This window comes from Octodon degus, unplaced genomic scaffold (genome assembly GCF_000260255.1).
Source record: "Octodon degus isolate 3935 unplaced genomic scaffold, OctDeg1.0 scaffold00049, whole genome shotgun sequence".
In the NCBI taxonomy this organism is placed as follows: domain Eukaryota; kingdom Metazoa; phylum Chordata; class Mammalia; order Rodentia; family Octodontidae; genus Octodon; species Octodon degus.
This window is the reverse complement of record NW_004524625.1, coordinates 6186242-6202677: the sequence shown is the minus strand read 5'-3', so window position 1 is coordinate 6202677 and position 16436 is coordinate 6186242.

Below are 16436 nucleotides of genomic sequence, written 5' to 3'. Positions count from 1 at the left end.
AACCCTCTACCTCCTGGCCTGGGTGTCTGCTGCATTTCTACATCCCTTCCATCTCCACAAGCTCAGCTGTACACAGTTAACTCCTTTAATCTTTTCTCACCCACTTAGCCCCATTTTCTTAATCATTTTTGTTCCTCTTCTCACTATTCCCTTGAAAATTACTTTATCTCATGGTCAATTTATCACAAGGCCATTTAATTTTTATCAGGCGCACAAAGCTCATAGTGAAAATCGCTTCGAGAAGCGCTTCTGCAGCTGCTGCATCTCCAGCGTGTGTCCCCAGCTCCATCTGCACGGGCGGGCTCTGCCCACGCTGGCACCGTCTCGGTGCGCCTGTCCTGGCTGGCCTGCCTGCCTGGCCAGAAGCAGTGGCGGAGCTGGGCAGAGGGTGGCACACACGGCACCCTCATCAGGCAGGTAGACCTACCTGAGGTGTGGCCAGCGCAACCCATCCTGCTCAGCAGCTCCTTCTGCTTTTGGCCTCACTGAGGACGGCAGTGCAGAGTCGCCCCCAGCCTGTCCCTCCCTTGTACCGCTGCATCTGGGCCTGGTGGTTGCCTGCTCTCTCTCTGCCTTACTTTTCCACATGAGAAATAAAGATGAGGACGTGTCTCTGTGCTGGTGCTGCGATAAAGATGCAGGGCTTAAGAATGGGTTACAGTGGAGGCAAGGTCTGCCAAGTGTTGGCATTGTTCTCTGCAAAATGGGTACAGTATAACCTGCCTCAAAATGTAGTTTTAGTCACACACGCGTGCCGATATGTGGAAGGTGACTGACACGCAGTTCATTAGATATTCCCTGTTTCACGGTCCCACATAGACTTTCTTTTATGAATTCACTATGTAGACTTAAATTTTAAAAATAATTTTAAAATAAAGCCATCAGATACATAATGGAAGACAAAACTGACTACCCACCAGTTTCTTAGAGAAATGACAGATTCCTCAGTTTGAAATAACAAAAGAAAGCTTAAAGAAAAAATGACATATTTAATTACATCAATTTTTTAAATATATGCAAAATAAAAACATCATAAGTGACATAAAAGGAAAACAAAATATTGAGAAAAATATTTGTACAAAAATGTCAAAGAAAATTGCTGTAAAGATTAAATGAAATTAAAAAAGACATATGAAAGCGCATAGCCTCTTAGAACTAATAGAAATGTTTGCAGTACTAAATGCTACAGTTCGTTCGACAGCTGCTGCTTATGTGGCAGGAGTACACGGATGTGAGGCCTGGCGCTAAGTGGGGTCCCCGTACCTGAAGACACCTTTAATTGCACGGCCACGGGGTGACCAGATGGGAAATGCCATGAAGTTTGTCATTCTCCCTGTACCCTCTGAACACGTTCTGGGGACACTAATTTTCTTGGAGCCCCTTGTTGTTCTGTTCACAACAAACTGAGTCCTTCACCCTATGATAATTTGGCCTGCAGATATTGTGACCGCAGGGACCTTTTAGAGAACTCGGGGTCACCCCAGGGTGACACAGGACTCACTGCAAAGCCCTCTTTCACCTCCTTGGCTCAGCGCTCTCCACTGCCCTCTCCCTGTCTACAACGGAGCCTGGCTCTCCTGCCCTCTCTCTCAGGAGTTGTCTGCCCTCAACTCCTGCACCCTCGAGGTCCACATTAGGGCTGATGCGGGTGGTGCCTGAGCAAAGGGGTGTCTTCCTCAGGTGGCTCCTGCATTAATCTCAGAGAAATAAACTTTTATAATTATATGAATATATATATATATATATATATATATATATATATATATATATTGCTCACAAATGTCTTATAAGGCATTTATAGTCTCATATTCAGTGGAGGAAGAAATAGACAGAAATTAAATCTCTACTCAATGCCAGTTAATAAATATGTCATTTAGTTTTAAAAAAAAAGTTCTCTGCTCAAAATTATACCATACTAGGTAACTGTAAGGTCTCGCTAATAATTAAATCAGCATATGCGTACACCAGTTAGAGAAAGCATCCATGTCACAATCAATTTTCATAATAGGAAAAGAATTTCTAATCCTTTTTGCTATTGATGCAACAGTAACACTGCTAGTGCCCCTGAAATAATGACAGTGATCACAGTTTTAGAACCTAAAACTATGAGGAACGTTGAGGAACTACAGTGCTCACTGCTGTAGGTGATTCATGTTTCAGGTAATCCCTACCACAGTGCAGTCAGATGAACATCGTGATGATTATTTGCCAAAGTGCAGAAGCCTGCAGAAGGGCCCGGGCTCGCGGCCCTACAACCTCTGTGTTAGCTCAGAGTGACAGAGTCTGCGGAACTTGTGACAGAGAACTCCAGAACTCACAGCATGGCCTGTCTCAGACTTACACTCGGAGGAGGAACCGTTTGCCTGAAAATAACAATACCAGTGCCAATGGCACTGTGACAGAGTCCACAGCCCCGTCGGGTCAGCGCTCATGAGTATTTGGCCTTCTGGAGAGATGAAAAAGTAATTTACAGTCTTTGTCTTAATACACATCCAAGGCATTGATTATGAATAGCTTTTTAAAAAACATATATAGAAGGAATATATAAGCCACATTGTGCATTGCAATTTAAATATATGACAAATATATAAATTATGGTCCACCAATTCAATAGTGTATGATAAAGCCATTAAAATTTCAGTTATAGACTATGTATTTGCATGGGAAAAATGTTTATCTATATTAAGCAATAAAAATCACTGAATAGGGCTGGAATGTAGCTCAGTCCTCAGGGCCTGTCTACTGAGTGCATGCTCTGGGTTGGATCTCCACATTAAATTAAAAAGAGAAACCAAATCAATAAAGTACAGCCAGCCACCCATATCCATGGCTTCTGCAACCATATAGTTAACAAGCCACAGAGCAAAATTGTTTTTCTCTTGTTGAAACAAAATAAACATAATATTACACTCTTGATGGTATTAGTTCAAATTGAAAGTGTTGGCTTCCCAGCCCTTGTTTCCTGCATGGATAACTTTTGTGGCCACTGCACAAAGGACTCTGGGAAGTTGTGTGGGCAGGTTCAGACACAAGCTCCTGTTTCTTCTCCAACATTGTGGCAAAGAAGTGTACATTATGGACAAAGGCCTGTGCTCCTTCACCACCTGGGTAGTACCCAGGGAGAGTGACCTCCAGGGTATCCAGGCTGGAAAAATTGTTTTAAACATCTGTATTAAAATCTGTTCAAACCTAATGCTCTTTACATAGCATGAGGCATAAATAATGCCAGATGAGTTAAAGATTCTCATAGATTATTTGCAAATGCTATGACATTATCGTTAAGGGACTTGGGCACTAAGGGTCTTGCATGTGCAAGCATTCTGGAGCCAGCCCCTATAGACACCAAGGGACCATGGTGTATATGTATTATGATTAAAAAGATATACTTATGGACAAAGAACTAAGACACAATGTATGAAGTTACACAGTGGAAGATACAATTTTACAAACATTTTCACTTACTTGATGTTATAATATTACTTGTATACTAAACAGAAATTGGTAAACAATATGGGGACTCAAAAGGAGGCTGTCACACTTAAGGCCACTGTGTGCCTGGAGAGGGGTCTGGGCTTGGAGAAGGCTCTCATGTCAGGATTGCCATCAGCAGAGATGCCACACACATCTGCCACACGTGCTGTCCTCCTGCCCTTCCTGTGAGCCTTGTTCACTCACTGTCTCAGCCACGCCTTCCCAGAGCAGCTCTCTGTCCCGGGGGTTGTGGGAAAACTGACATCTTTTGGTCTTATTTTTTTTAAGAATTTCTACCCAGATGAGTGTGGTGGGACAAGTGTGTAGCCCCAGCATTCTGGGAGACTGAGGCAGGAGCCCACCTGCGCAACCTGCACATAATGCTAATCTTGTCATAAAGGCACAGAAAGATGGGTCTATGAGGCCCATGTTTATGCTTTATCATATATCTATTTGTGAAATATTAATTTTAACTTTATGAGCTATTATATTAAACAATGAGTACCTAGCAGGAAAAAAATCACAAAAATAAAGAATTTTCAATATTTATTTTCTATAAAAAAGCATCAACATTTTCAACGTAGATTGTATTTTGGTATACAAAGTCTAAAAATATTACAGCACAAAAATTGTTCATATGAACTACAATGAAAATGTCAATAGCACTTTACAAAAAAATTACTTAAATTATCATACCAAACATATTCTGCATATGTGACAGCAGCACGTCCCATACACGCGTCTATTGTTTACACTGACAGCACACGTGCTTAAATCTCCTTTCCTGTATGGTGGTTTTTGTCACCTCACTTCCTGTTTTTCAAGAACATCCTACTATACTATACAGCACGTACTTATCAGAATCATATCAGTGAAATAAAATAGCGAATATGTAATGAGTTCTCATGACCACTGCCTGTCCCATATATAAGTACGGCATACACGGAAAGCACAGATAGTTCATCTTCCTTCCTTCTTTTTTTTTTTTTTTTTTTTTTTGGTTTTTTTTGTGGAACCAGGGAATGAACTCAGACCCTTGCGCTTGCCAGGGAAGCCCTTATTCCACTGAGCCATCTCCCTGGCCCTTCCTGTCCTTTTTTGTAGTGCACAGTTGACATGTTTTTGTTTTCCTGCTGCCAGAGTAGGTCTTCACGATGCCATGCCTGCCTGTCCACCTGTCATTGCACCAGTGAGCTGCAGATGTTTTTGTGAAGTGCCCTGGGCAGAAACATTGTGGTTTTCCCTGCTATAAATGATCTCTCGTGAGCTCCAGTTCCAATCCTTTAATAAAATTTCTCCATGATATTTTATACTTGTTATTTTCTTTGTAAACTATGCCACACATGTTTAAAGCCAAGTGAAACACAACCATTGCCCATTGCTTTGTGTTGCAAGTGACATCATAGTTGCTGCATAACTCATCAACAATGTCTACTCTACCTTCAGTTTTGAGGTAGAAAATTTCCATCTCAGGTTTCCTTTCTGCCAGGGTTTCCCTCTTGGTATTTCCATCGTGGCGAAATGTTGACATGAACATTACCAGCTTGGTTTTCCTTGCCATCCGTGAGCCAAGTGTTAGGTCTTTCTGAAATCCAAAGATTGTTCCACACAATTGTGCTTTGAAATCACTACATCTCACTTCAAATTCCTTCTGCTTTGTTCCTGGGTGTAGCTCCTGTGCTGGTGAACCTGTTTCCTGTTAGCAAATGTGAAATCAACTGGAAACTGGTAAACCAACTGACAGATGCCACATTCCAGTTAGTCTGGGAGATGGGAGCCACAAGTTCATTCACAACAGCAATTGATTTATTGCTGCATGAATAAGGACCCGAAGGCTGAGATCCAGGATAAATGGCTAGCTGAAAGCATAGTGTCTTCATATCCACAAGGTTATAATTTTATGCCATGCTTGACCCCGTGCTTGTTTATAAGTCTTTTACATTCCTGTGATTACCTTGAGAAATCCTTGCTAAGTACAGTAGGCCTATGAATGCTTTCAGCTCAGCTAATAAATGCATTTTTGAATGTGGGCATTGGTGCATATACAATGTTTTGCTCATAGTTCAGCCTCTGTGTGTTTTACAGCATCTTATGACATTTCATCAATTGCAGTGTCCAACACTGAGTGGCAATGGTGGCATTCTATCCAATATGTTTCATCCCTACAGCACACATTTGCAGTACAAAAGCAAGGGCTGGGCCTGCTGGACCCCATGTGCTCCACGAGCTAAGACCCTGTCTCTAAATAAAAATATAAAAGAGTTGGAGGAGTATCTTTGTGGGAAGGAACTGGGTGCAATGCCCAGAACTGGGCAAAAACAAAAACAAAAAGAATCTGCCCTTCTGTGCTACTCTTCTGATGAAATGTGTTCATTTTGCAGATGTTCTGTGGTTAGAAAAAAAGTGAGAACCCCTGCAGAAAGAAGTAAACTCTCCTACTTGGAAAAGCCATCATCCAAATATGCGTGGCCTCTGTGGGTCTCCAGTGGTCTGTGTACCACGTCTTCCTGCTTGCACGTACATATTCACTGAAAACAGGAAGAAATCTGATCTATCCATTCTGGAGTAACCAAGCGGAGGGACATGCCCAGGATTCCCCTCCTTTTGGCAGGGGCAGGGAGAGCACTGCAGACTGAACCAAATGCCCCCACTGAGCCACAACTCCAGCTCTTTTCTATTTTTATTCTAATTTTGAGGCAGAGTCTGTCACTCAATTAGTAAGCTGCAAATTTATGATGCTCCTGCTTCAGCCTCCTAGTGTTCTGGGAGCACGGCTGTGCGCCACCACACCTGGCTGCCATCCTGTTTTGAATGTCTTTTCACCTAGCTTCCACCAAGGGAAATCCTGGCAGCTATCTCATGCCTGTGGGGATGTGAACTCTGCAGTTGCTCACGCTGTTCAGGCAGCACGTAACTCCTTCCTCTCCCTGGCACTAGCCCTCTGAACACCCTTGTTCAATTTCTGATAGAAACAGCTCCTTCTACAATGGTAGACCTCTTCAAAGTCTTGAAGAGAAGCTACACACAGGAGAGAACGAATGCACTTTCATTTATTCCAGGCCCTGACAAAGTGCCATGGATATAAGCCACACTTCACATAGCTTGGTTGTATCCACAGAGCCATTGATATAAATATTCCCTGTACCGCAGGTCCTTCCAAATGCTCTCCTTAGTAATGGCACACTTACTTTCCTCCACATCAAAATACACTGAGGACAACTGTGCATGTCAATTCATACTGATCTAGCTCATCCTTCTACATAGATCTACAGTAACCCATTGCCTTGGCCCTGCGCTGTTGTCTATGCTCTTAGGTTGTAGGACCCTGTTGTCTTTTAGATTCTAGGAGCACAGTCATTTCACTAGTTTCCCTTCAATGGATATTGCATTCAATTATTTATGTTCAGCAAAATAATATTGTAAAGAACATGTACAGTACATACGCGGATTTTCACAGCAGTATTATATATAAGCAAGCACACATACACATACATTCCCACTGTTCTTCTGTTTTTAGGATATTTAGAAACAGAATTTGTGTGTCAATCAACACTCATGCATCCATTCTTGCACTTCTAAATACAACCCCTCTGCCCAGCAGAAAGCCTAGATCAGTTAGGACTCCGATGAGATTGCACTGGAGGCCTTGATTTCCGGTACCCTTGTCAGCACTGATTACCTTCACAATACATGTTAAGTGTTTCTTTCTCTGTCTTCCTAGTAGTTTGGGGCATAGAAGCAAAAGTGTGTGTTTATCATCTTCTGGAATCTAGCTTTTTAATACATATAAGCATGATGAATGTAAACCTTCTGTTTCTAAAATAAATATGAATGCTCCTCCGTGCCAGGTCCCGCGTCAGCTTGCACATGCTCCTAACGCGTGTGAGGGGAGCCCCGAGGGACGCATGCCCGGGCGGATGGCAGCCTGAATCTGGATTCTGGCAAAGGAACCAAACTTCCTGGAGTCCCAGTTTCTCTTTCATTGCAACAGGCACTGAGCATTGAGGAGAAAAGAAAAGCCTGCAAAGTTTAGCTGCTCCATGGAAGGTATGCAAGGGCGGAAAGAGCGATTATTTACAAGCTGGTTGAATAGGTGGACTCTTAGACTCTGCCACATGCGTTGGATCACAAATGGGTGTTCAGCAAGGTGCCGCTTAGTCACCTTAACATTTTAGAAGCAGGGACGTAAAACATTAAGCATAGTATCAGACACAAAAATGACAATAACAAAATGACCGCAACGATGTTAGTGATGTTATGCACCTAAAGTATCACGTCTCTTATAAGCTATAGTTGACAAAAATTTTATTCACTGTTTAATGTCAGCTTTAAAACGACAGCTTGGGCTTGCACAGAGCGCTGAGTTTCCTTGACGCGTGTGCAAGTCCTACTGCAGGGCACCTGAGGTTCTGTGCTTGTGATCACACCTGGGGACTCATCTGAGAGGCGGGTGGCCTGCGGCACTCGAGAACCAGAAAGGCCTAGAGCCGAGTCTTGGCCCTGCGGCTCGCAGGCTGCCGCAAATCACACAATGCTCTTGAGCTCTTCTCTCTTCGGGGGCTTTTCTGATACTTAGCCGCTGACCTGCGCAGTGCCGCGAAGGCAGCTTGGCTTCCTCCAGGGGCCAGGGAACTCCGTCTACTGACAGTTGCTGTGTTGTTAGCAAGTGTACGAGTTTTCTAAATGCTTCAAGTGGCTGTTTATTTATTCTTCACAAAATCCTGTGAGGCAAACGTGTTGTACTTCCCATTTTATTGAAGAGTAAATCTCAGCCAGTTTAAGTGACATGTAAGTCTTTAAATAGCACAGCTGAGAATGTAATTTGAAGTAGTCTGATGTCATTATCTAATCAAAGTTTTCTGTTTTCCCTCCTTCTCATTTTATTTCTTTTTTCCATGCTTCGTTCCAAATGCGATGCATGGATATGACTTGTTTTCCTCTCCCATGTGCCAAGTATTATTTAATACCTTCATGTCATTTTCTATTTCTTCTATAGTCTCTACTTTCTTTCTCTCTGTGGAATTCATGCTTTTATCAGCTGGTGATACCCAGGAGTCCTGTGTGGCTTTGTCAGTGACGGGGGCACAAAGACGAATGATCTGAGGAATTTTTTCTTCTTCATCCTCTCATCATGGCAGGGCTTTCAATAGCTCCAAATCTCTCTCACATGTGAGCAGTAATTGTTCACACACGGGTTTAAGGCAGGCCTGGGGCTTAGGAGGTAGCTCAGCGTGTGAAGCCCTGAGTCCACTCAGACCCCAAAACGGCACTTGCTTCCTGCTTGAATCTCAAAGCAGTCCTTGGGGACGTGCCGGAAGGTGATAACATCATCTCTTACCAGTGAACAAAGAGGCTCAGAAAAGTACAAACGCTCCTCAGCTTAGCGCGCAGTTACCTCCTGAGCAGTCCGTCCCAACCCGAAAGTACTCAAGTGGGCAATACCATGGCAGCACAGCACAGGGGACAGCAGCCGCCTGGGGCCCACCGCAAGCCAGGCTCACTGCTGCTACCCAGCCCCGCAAGAAGTGCCCTGTCTGATGTCACCAGCCTGAAAGAAGATCAAAATTGGACATTTGGACTGGGACTGTTACTCAGTGTGTGTTACAATCATGTGATTACCGAGTTGGAAAAATCTTAAGCCAAATCATCATGAAGGGGGACCAGGTGTAGGTGACCTGTCTGAGCCCCCCACCCTTCCAGTCCCTGAAATGGAATTAAATCCAGTCTTGCTGAGTCAAGAAAGGCCGCTCAGAAACCAGCCACAGAGAAGGCCCCAGGAGCTGGAACGGAAATGGGGCTTGCCTTGCTCCCAGGCACAGAGGTGTGCTGGCCTTTCCTCTGGAATAGTTTCTTCACTCAGGGCTGCAGCATCCTGCGGCCTCCCTCCCAAGCGCATTCCACCACCACCACCGGCTTGATCCCGCAGCTGGAATCCTGTGACTCTAAATTTGCAATGCAAAATAACGTAATTGTGCTCTTGTTTGTGTTTTCCCCATTCAACAGCTCTGCTGCCTTTCTTAACAGCCTGACCCTTCCCCTTCCCAGCTGTCCGCCCAGGCTGTGGGAGATGAAACCAAATCCTCCTGGGCGGGGCACCCTGTGCGGTGTGGAGACCGGAGACAGCATTTTTGTTTTCTAATTATTGAGTCAATTGTCTCTTCCCCTTTTTTCGAAAATCTACTCTCCCCATTTTCTAGATCATGTGGCTTGTAAACGCGTTCTGTTTGTCTACGCTTCTGGGCTCTGATTTGTTCCCAAAGTGCTAGCTGTCAGCATCTCGAGCCTCAGTGTTCAGGGGAGCCGCCTTTCCTCGCTCCTAAAACATAAATCAGGAAATGGATGTTCATTTAGGAAAAAAAAATTATTTTAAAAAATTTATAATTTTACATTTTCATTACTTACGCACTGATTTTGTGTTTAGTGTAAAGTAAGTGGGGAAGGTATTATCCTCAGCATTAAAAGACTAAAGGGCCTGAAGTCCCACAGATCGCACAGCAGAAGGAAGCGGCTATAGCGTCTGCTATTCTCTTGCTTTTTTTCTGCATGCCGACTGAATGAAAGGAAGCTCGTCCCTAGAGTATGTCCTTCCTGCCTCAGCCTCTGCATAAATTCTATGCCTTTCCCGCAGATATTTATCAATCCCTTAGATAATAAGTGATGAAAAAGATGGATTACCCACACCAGAAGAGAAGTTAATACCAGGGCCGTGCGAGTGTCTCAACATCCGACTTCAAGCTCAGCCAGCGTGTGGATTGGACTCTTCAGTAGCGAAAAGTGAGGCCGAATTGCTCGCTGGTCATTGGTCTCGGAAATCCAAGGCTCAGCAAGGGAGCTGCGAAAGAGGAGGCCGCGGGGAGGCCCAGGCCGCGGGGAGGGCCACGTCATGTGGCCCCTTCTAAAGTGACCAGATTCATTCAGTACTGCAAAGAGGTAGGACTGGGATCTGCAGTTTTGTTTCTTCACATCATTCCATGAAAATCGTACCATTCCAGGAAGCCTGCAGGGTACCTTCGGGATCTGACGGGAATCGGGAATCGTCAAGAAGCACTTAGAATGCGTAACTGCCCCCGCGGGCTCCGTAAAAATGGGTAAAAGAAGAGAGACCTGGGCGAGGCGGCAGCCAGGGGTCCCGGCAGCCCCGGCGACCCCGAGAAGGGTCCCAGCCAGAAGGACAGGCAGAGTGAGCTGGGGGGCGGGTGCAGCGGGAGGCTTCTGCTCTCTGGATCTGGGGTTCCACCTGTCAAAAGTGAAGGACTGGATGGGGGAACCTGCAATTCGAACCCTGAGTTACAAGGCCGGCGGGCTGCGCGGCGGCGATCTCCAGGGTCTCCATGGGATGAAGCGATTTCACTATTTCTTTTTTCCTGCTCATAAAAAGGAGGGAGTCAATACTGACTGTGAAGAGAGTTTTCTTCCCTCTGTGAAGAAATGAAGTACTAAAGGCATTACCGTCGCAAGGAAGTAGACAGGAAGACGATTAGAAGCCTTAAAAGTGAGAAAGCACCAAGCATGGATGAGCTCCGAGGCTGGGCTCTGAGGCGCCACTGCAAGGACGTGGGGCTTCCGTGGCCAAATCCCGAGGCGCTCGGACCTGGGCAGCCCCGGCCACGCGGGGATGGAGAGGCCGCACACGAAGGCGCCGTGTTGGCCCAGGCACCTCGGACTCGCCTGCCCGGAAGGCTCTGTCCGTGCGCAAGCTCTGAACTCTGAACCCTGCGCCCTGCCAGAGCCATCACCGCCTCACGGTGCACAAGCCCCGCTGCAGGGTGCGTTGCCTGAAGCTAAATTTTCTTTCTTTTATTTGAAGTCCGGTGAGCAGCCAAACAGGTCACGTTTGTGAAATGCGTAAGTGAATAAAATAGGACACCTACACCCTGCCCGCAGCCCAAATAAGCTTTCCTGGGGAATTTAGTCTTCTAAGGGAGAATGTTTGGAACTCTACTCCTCAATCAATCTGAAGTATCTTTGCTTCTGGAAGAAACTGACCCACTCCCACCGGGAGCTTAGAATAAAATAAACTGTGCAAAATAAATTTGCAGAGAAAAACACATGGCCCAAGGCTAAGTACTGACTACCAGCACCAGGCAGTCCAACGGCATTTAAAGTGTAAAAATATACAGTGATGCCAAATAGCGAGGCTGGTTTTCCCATATTTATTGACTTACGGAAGAGACACGATTCCATAAGTCTCAATAGTTTACTACCACAGAGCACAGCAAACAGGACAAGGTTTTAGCCAGGCTGTGTCCAAGTTCTGGCTGCCTCTGTATTATGCCCAGTCTCCAGCTTCGTGAGACACACATTTTTCATGCTCCTTGGTATAAACCTTAATTGGAATCACATCAACTGAGGCTCAGGGCCAAACCCAGTTTCATTGTGGCAGTGGAGAAAGACTCATCTGAACAGGTTTGCTGGTCCTAAGTTAGATCTTCATTGTGGATTTTGAAACACTGAGTCCCATATCTTTGGCCAGGCTTCTGTGGACATCCCTCAGTGGAGCTCCCCCAGTACAAAGGGCTGCCATCCCTCCCACTTGATGGGGGAGGGGGATGAGATTCAGAAACTATTGTAAGTGGTACCCCAAGACTGTAGTAGCCCTAAATTGAAACTACTCGGCCCTGACCTCGGGCTTCCGTCTCCTTGTCCACTCCGTTGGCGTGTCCTCCCTCCAGCACCTCCTGAGAGGGCACAGATGTTGGCCAGGTATGAGAATACCTGCTGTGTGCAGCCATGTGCCACTACGCTCAGCCCTGATTCAGACACTCACTGGCTGGACGACCTTGGGCAAGCTGCTCCCTATTTCTGGAGGCTCAGTTTCCTCTTCTGTGGAGGGAGGGACCTAACACCGACCTCGCTGCGCCGCTGTGCACATTAAATGAATTTGGAAATTAACTTATTCTCTGCCTTGTTCCAGAAAGGACTCAAGGTGGCTTATAAGGACATAATAATATGCTTTAAGCGTAGGAGAAAGAACAAAGCACAAGACAGGCAGAAACGGGAGCTGGTCCGCTGGAATGGCTAAGAATAGGTGACCCGCTTTTCTCAAAGCTCTCTGGCAGCCAGACCCAAAATGGAAACTTTATCAGCTATTTTGCTTGCCATATTTAAGAGGTTCCAACAGACCTGGGGCTAGAAGAGGAACACTATGATGTTTAAGATGTAGGGTGTGTTCCATGTTTCTGTATCTCATATATATATATATAATGGTGCCTCCGCTCACGATCGTAATTTATGATTTTGGGGAAGATGGCTACCTTTATTGTTTGTCATTCAATGTGGAGTTTATGAATGGAGGTGCAATTTTGTTGAATGCTTTTGTCTGAGAACAAAATCATGAGCAGCATGTTGGAAAGCTGAGGTATCTCTGTCGGAGCATCCGTCCCAGGTTGCAGACACTACACTAATGAATGCACATCAGAGAGGCAAAGGCAGGCGTGCTTCCTGTTCTCATGGAAGTGGGCCTTTGCCGTGCAGAGCACACATTAGTGAAGTACATCGCCTTCATCTTTACTGAAGAGCAAAAAACCTGTGCATTAACTGAACTTCAACGTGCCTCAGTGAGAACACAGGGCGCAGCACTCGGGCGCCTGTTATTCCTCATTCGTTTGTTTATCAAACATCTATCGATCTACGAGGCCTCCATCTGCATCTTGTATAAGCGTGAAGGATATAAACTGAGCAGAAGGACAGGAGTGAGAGCAGGGGAAAGAGGTATATCTTGAATGTATGCAGAATGGAGTGGATAATAGTCAATTTCCGTTGGTCTACAAAAAGCAACAGTTAATGCTTAATTTTTTTGTCTTCTTTTTTCATATTTTCCCTCTTTCTCTTGATTCTCTCTCTCTTCCTAATTTCTTATGACATTTTTTTGTTTTTTTCCAATCTTGCATGCATATATCTGGTAACCTGAGCAACCAAATTGGAGACAATACTGTATAATACAACAAACGCTGTCGACCTCTTATTGTTTTATTTAGTGAAATTCTGTGTCATTTCTAATTTTTTATTACTCTTTTGTTTTTTAAACAATCTCTATCCTACATTCTCACTGAAATAAAAGATAATTAACAAAATCCTTGAAAGAAATACATGGCGCATTTGGTGTTGATAAGATTTTGAAGGTGGCTTAGAAATAATAACATGGGGAGACTTCGCTGAGCAGTGCACGTGAGTCCAGGCCTGAAGGTGGGAAGAGAGGGAGCCCTAAAGTGTTATAGGTGATGAGAATGTCATGCAGAGCAAACAGGGTGAGGCAAAGGCCTGCAGGACTTCGGTGGTGTCCACTCTGCATCAGGAGGAACTTTTTCCATCAAAAGTAATAGAAATTGGACTTGAAAGAGGGTTAGGGGGTCAGGGAGATGGCTCAGTAGAATAAGCACTTCCCTGGCAAGCACAAGGGCCTGAGTTCAATCCCTGGTTCTGCCAAAAAAAAGAAAGAGGTTTAGTCAGAGATTAACAGAAAGGGGACTTCATAGACTCTGAGGACAAAGCGCAGGAGGACAACCCACCCAGCACGCAGAGATCACCCTCTTAGATCTCCATGGACAGAGGCATTGCTCTGCCTGCTCTTGCTTGGAAGCACCCAAGCACAAAATGCACTGGGGCCACGGCTGAGACGCCATTCTGAGCCATGCACCCAGCCCTGCGGTCCATCTAGCAAAGTCTGTCCTTCAAAAGAGGTAGATAAAAGGGTCCCACATCACAAAAACCATCCGGGCAAAAGCCTCATTCGAGGTAAATGACTTACCCTCAGAAACACGGTTCACTAACCTCAAAGGCAGAGCCATCTCCTCCTTCTCCACCATGAGCATCCTAGTGAATTCTGCGTAGGAATGGACTCCTGGGTGATTCTTTTGCCTAACTCCCAGGAGATGCCCTGTGGTCTCCTCATCTATGCAGAGGGCATTCTCTGGATGGTCCATGATGGTCCTGCAGTCCGAGGTGTTCCAGGCCGGTGATGCTGATTGGCGGGCTGTAATCACCTTCCTCTTGTTATCCATATGCAACACAGAGAGATTCCCAACAGCTGTAGAGCAGGCCGGGGCCAGGCACATAGCACCTAGCAACACTCATGGCAATCTTGAGCATGGATACTTGATGATAACAATAATTGTAATTGGAAAATGATCTTAGGGAAAAAGGCCAACAGACATCATCCTTACCATATTTAAGACATGCATGTATTATACACTATACACTACACACACACACACACACACACACACATATATATATATATATATATATATATATATATTAAACACTGTACACTAGATGCTATATATTTAATATAGTTAGGAGATTTCTGGGAGATATTGCAATGTAAATAGGCATAGAATTGCAGTAAGATGATAAGATTAGTGTATTTTTATAGCATGGTCATTTAGACAATATGCGGTTCTCTGCCCTAAGGATGGCTACACTAGGATGCACGTATCTTCCAGCTTCAGTCAAAGCAGTCTTTGGCAGGAGAAGAGAGGAAAAGCAGTGCTAAGTGGCTTTTGCAGCCCAAGCAGGCTCCCTCAGGGGCCCCCAGGACTCTGAGTCTCCCTCGTTTCCTCTCTCCAGCGAGGAGACAGCACTTTCCCTCATGCCCTCTAGGCCCAGGGCTAGTGCTGCGGGCTCCCCCATGTGCCCACCCAGAGGGCAGGCCCAGCACTGACAAGCAGTGACTTTACCAAGCTCCTCCCCCACCTGAAAGCCTGTCGCTTTTCTGCTGGTGACCAACACCTGAGTGCAGGCAAACCCCAGCTCCCCACACAGGGCCTGCTGGTGGCATTCCTGTGCTCCTCTCAGGCCAGGCACTCTGGGGCCAGATCTGCCTTCCCGTTCCTTGCTAGCCGTGGGCCCCGTGTGCTCCTCCCCAGCCTGCCATGCTCTCAGAGCCTCTCTCTGCCCACACTCCTCATTGCTGGACGCTTCTCTCCAGCAGCACCTCCTCCGGGAAATGTCGCCGGACCCAGGTGCCAGAAGCACTCTGCCTCCCATGGACCCCAGTGGCTTCTTAGGCAGCCTTTATCACAACATGATTTCTACGTCATGTGACTTTTTGTCAGACACATATCTTATCCTTCTTAGTTAGGTAGGTGCCTACCTTCTAGCTAATTAGAAACCTAGATGCCTGGCTCCAAGATGTGCTCCACAGCAAGAGGCCAGCAGGACTCAGTGTGCATGTGATTCGTTCAGGAGCTATGGTTTGATTGGAGGAATGGGTGTGTGGCTACATTTCAGCGGTATCACCTAGATAATCTTACAACAGTAGTGTCCATATTTAATATCATACTAAGCTAGCTAGCATTTCTGGAGAATATCCTACAAAACAGCATTGGGGAAAGCGCTACAGAAAATCTGCACATTTGCACATAGCTGGGTGTAGCATGGTAGCACCTATAATCCCAGCTAGGTGGGAGGCTGGGGGAGGTGGATCAAGGGTAGCCCAGGAAACTCAGCAAGAGTCTAGGGTGGTAGATCAGAATGAACATCTGCCTATAAAGTGGAAGGCCAGGTTCAGTCCCCAATGGTACGAACACACACGCACGTACACACAGCCCTGCAGATAAACATACATTCACTGATTCTATAAGTTCATGAAAATAACTGGTTGATTTCCATTTCTGATATCATCTATGCAGAAATACATAGAGTTCTTAGAACAAATCTTTAGTAACCCCCACACCAATTTATCAAGCACTGTAGTTAATTCTTCCTTCTTAATAGAATTTATAATAACCTTAATTTAAATATAGCTTATACTCATATAGAGTCATGAAGCTCAAACTTTGCTAGTCATAAGAAAACCACAGGAGGGCTTTAAAATGCAGACAGACTCTTATTGGATTCAGCCTCCTGTCCACCCCTGGATGTGCGATTGGCGCTCGATCTGAAAGCAGCAAATCATTGGCATTTTTCTCTTCTGCCATCTTGCTTCCTTCATCCCCCTTCTGGCCCTGCTAGTGGGGGTCTTG